We start from the raw sequence: 4,211 nt of genomic DNA on the forward strand, positions 1-4,211 counted from the left end.
AGAATATATTTTGCTATGTTAAACCACAATGTAAACTTGCACATAATACTATATGAACAAAAATAATTTAAATATTATAAATAATAAATAAGTATTTAAATAAACAAATAGATCAGCGTGGTCATCTGTATGAGACTAGTGTCCGCAGGGTTAAGCACAATATTCATTAATACTCTTGAAGACATTTGACAATTTGAATCAATTCAGGTCATGATTACAGCAGAACTGAGAATCGTTGACATGGCAGAACACGTGGAAGTGTGATATTATTAGTCAGTGAGAATCATTTCCATGTTGAACCAGGTGTCATTCCTCACTCATTAATCTTTCTTGCAAGTTTGTTGATGAAGAGAAGGATCTGGTGATTTCTGCTCTGACAATCTCCCAGGCACAAGGGCTGTATTTCTTCTCTTGCAGATACAGAGTGATTCTCTGGAAGTATCTCCTCACAGCCAGCATGGAGTCCGCATTCATCAGGGGAGTCTCTTCCACCCCCACCTCCTGGGTCAGACAGGCTTCCAGGTCAGTCAGCTGCTGATCAAGTCCAATGTAGAATTTGTCCAGGAGGGTCTCATCCCAGGCAGCAGATGAGCCCTCTGTGCTGAAGAGGTGGAAGATCTGCTGGATCATCTCGTGGACCACAGAGATGGCTTGAGCCTTCTGGAACTGGTTGCCATCAAATACCTCTTGGGGGAATCCAAAGTCATTTCTGTCCTTCAGGCAGGAGAAGGCGGGGATTCTCCTCATTTGTTCCAGGAGCATCAAGACCCTCGTGTTGCCCAGGCTGTGGGTCTGAGGCAAGTCACATCCCAGAGAGCAGATGGAGTGGCAGCTGAGCACCACCAGGGCCGTCAGGAAGGAAAAGGGTAGGGCCGTTGGGGATCTTGCAGATGCTGCTGGCCTGGCTGAGGTGGGTGATCTGTGACCCTTGTCTCTGGGTTCTCTGTAGACCTTCCTTTGTGCCTGTGTCTTAAATAGGGCACACATGAGTGTCTATTTTCTGAATGTTTCCCTTACTTTCTACTGTTTTTCTTTCCTTTATGCATTTTTCTTCATGGGTTTAGAGCAGTGTTTCTCAACCATTTTTTTTTTCTTCATCGCGTCCTGCCTGCAGAGTCTTTTTATGTTTTTTCCTAACTGAACCCCTCAAGAAAACTTAGTAACACAGAAACACTGCATATCTGTTTATGTATTCTCTCTACATCTCTACTTTATGCATAGAAAAAGAGAGTGCATACTTTACTCTTTCTATTCAGTACAAAATTAAGAATAAACTAAAATTTTAAGATAAAAGTCAAATTTGAAAGCTATTGACATTTAATTTATCTTCATAAATGAGTTTGCAGAGGGACTTTTAATGCGATATATTAATTTATCTAAATAGTAATGTATCAAATTACATATTCATATTAAAATTTTACATGAATACATCATTATAATACCAATAATGATATATATAAAAATCTTTCAGAACTGCTAAAAACAATTGAAAATTCAAATTATTTTCTTAACATGTATTTTTACATACATAATTTTTACTTTCGCTTCATGTCAGAAAATGAATTTTAACTTCACTAGCTGCTAGATACTCTGACAATATCTTTTCTTTTCTGCTATCAACATAATTGTTAATGGTTGTTTCACTTTATAGATTAAATAGTAAAATATAAACTATTTGCATTTAATTCTCAACCCCACCTCACGCTCAGAAGCACTGAGGCTCAAACATAAGCAACATCCACAGAAAGCCAATGGCAGCTCATAAATAAGTGAAGGCCACCTCTCACAGTATGACTTTGAGATCAAGCAAATGACGGATGGAAAGTCCTCCCATGAGCCACCCATTCATCATAGGTTTTACAGCACTGATCTTGCACACATTTTGTGTATCTTCCATGAACTCAATGTCAATGCTTGTTATATGATACACAAGAAAACCCAACGAAAAAAATGAACTGAAGCATAAGATTTCTTTGGATAGTGTTGAGCTTTGGAGCGCCACAAATTACGGTAATATCTAAGATTTGTTCACACCCCTAGAACTAATTTTTGCACTGTTGGTAGCGATATCATCCCCAATGAGAACAGGCAATTTAGAAACATCATCAATTTCTTTGTGTTTTTGCATTAAATTTCAAATCTCAAATTTCCCAAAGAACTTTCAGAGGTTCCAATTCAAGTCTATTCTTTTCAAACAAAAGGAAAACATCTTTGTCCTTAATTCAAAACTGCATAAATAGAGATTATTGTCACATGAAGAATTCGCTTTCAGCTCTGATCCTGAACCTTGCTTTACTCCTTTTTTTTTGCATAGGATTAAGTTCCCTCAGGCCTTCTAGCTTCCTACTCTTTAAATGGTAGGTGCTATAGTCTGAATGTTCGTGTCCCCCCCATATTCATGACTTGAAATCCTAATGTGTGATGTGATGGTAATAGGAGGTTGGGCCTTTGGCTGGTGTTTAGGTCATGACAGCCCAGCCCTCATGAATGGAATTACTGCCCTAAGAAAAAAGGCTCCAGAGAGATCCCTGCTCCTTCCAGCTTGTGAGGGAGCAGGGAAGAGTCTGCAAGCCAGAACTGGGCCCTCACACGAACACGCTGGAGCCGTGATCTTGGACTTCCAGACTCCACTAGTGTGATCAGTAAGTTTCCGTTTTTTTAAGCTACCCAGTCTGTGGTGTTTTGTTACAGCAGCCCAAACTGGACTAAGAAAGTAGGTATGAGACCATCTTTGGCAAATCAGCTCTTTAGTAACTGGACTTTGTCTTATTCACTGTGTTATCCTCAGCACCAGGCCCAGTATAATCACTCAAGATATAATTTTTGCTAGAGCAGTTTCTTAGATTTCCTCTTCCTACTGGAAGGTGTTCATGAATGTCCAAGCTATTTTGCCTAATCACGGCCACAGTGACTAGGATTATAGTAGACATGGCTAATATTTCCACTCTACTCTTACTGGTGTCAATAATGCCTACCGAGTTCATTGCTAAAACAACTAGGATTCTATTTCCTTTAAGGTGCGTGTGGCCCTGGGAATTCAATCTGCAAGAGCAGCACGATTTTCAGCCTCTGCCTAGCGCTGTATTAAACTCACAAGTATGACCTCATCTCTAATTTGCCCTCTGCTTTTTCATAATAGAAAACAACTAGCCTGGTGTCATACATAGAGCCACACATCTAAACTCACACACTCCCTGAGTCACACAGCTCACAGCAACCAGACAATTTACCACATTACTTTTGAGGTGGGCAGTCATCTATGTCCCCCAAATTATCAGTCCTGCAGCTATCCTGCCCTTGTCCAGTATGGACAAAATCCCCAGAACGCATGTGAACTGTAAATAGTTGTGACATAATTTTCCATCCCTCGGAAACCTAGACTTCAAATGATCTGATAATCTTTAGATGACACTGGTAAAAAGTCAGCCTGTCTATATGAGGATAGAGATTATCAAATGGATCGATTTTTTTACATAGCCAAGTAAATTTTATTATTCATTATTTTTCATGATTCAATTAAACTGTTTATATCACTCAACAAGTAAATGATCTAAATTATAAAATGAGCATAGGGATTTGCATAGTAGACAAGTTTTCTTCTCCCTCTGGTGTCTGTGCCCCGGAAGGAGACAGAAATGCCACCTCCCCCAAGACACCCATACATCTTGGTTGTCCCATGAAGAGTACTATAAAGGGACTGCTACTTAACAGTGTCACAGAAGTGCCTGGGACTTCTCACTCTTAGGCTTGGGGGGCACATAAACATTTTAAAATCCTGTGGGGTCTGGGGGTAAGAGGGGGAGGCAGAGCATCCTGCAGATAATAGGGATGAGCTTAGGCAAACACAAGAGCTGAAATATTCCTCTGGTTACCCTGGCAGCCAGTCAAATTCTAACTTTAGGGCCAGAGAGTGTGGGGCACAGAGTAGAAGCAGCAGGTGCCTGTCGTTCTAGTTCCAGAGCCTCCTGCCTGTCTCTTCCATTTTACTGTGGCTCAGGCCGCATTTATTCTCCTATAAGGTTCAGGTCCCCTCATCATCTCTTACCTTGTATTTTGCACGTGGCTTCCTTGGATTTTAAATGCCTTGAAGGCAGGGGCCAGAAACTATACTAGTTTGCAGGCACATTTTACAAAGAACATCTGATAGATACTCTGCAATTTTAACATGGGTGGTTATATGTCAAGTTGAAATTAAAACGGGCCATGTTGAC

At 40.4% G+C, this 4,211-nt stretch overlaps 1 pseudogene; it reads right to left on the bottom strand.

The window, feature by feature from the left end:
* Positions 1 to 306: 306 nt before the first annotated feature.
* LOC101396128 (interferon alpha-4-like) lies at positions 307 to 3,330 on the bottom strand (annotated as a pseudogene).
* Between the last annotated feature and the right edge of the window lie 881 nt (positions 3,331 to 4,211).

This window comes from Ceratotherium simum, chromosome 20 (assembly GCF_057802395.1).
Source record: "Ceratotherium simum simum isolate JZ-2026a chromosome 20, ASM5780239v1, whole genome shotgun sequence".
Taxonomy (NCBI): Eukaryota; Metazoa; Chordata; class Mammalia; order Perissodactyla; family Rhinocerotidae; genus Ceratotherium; species Ceratotherium simum.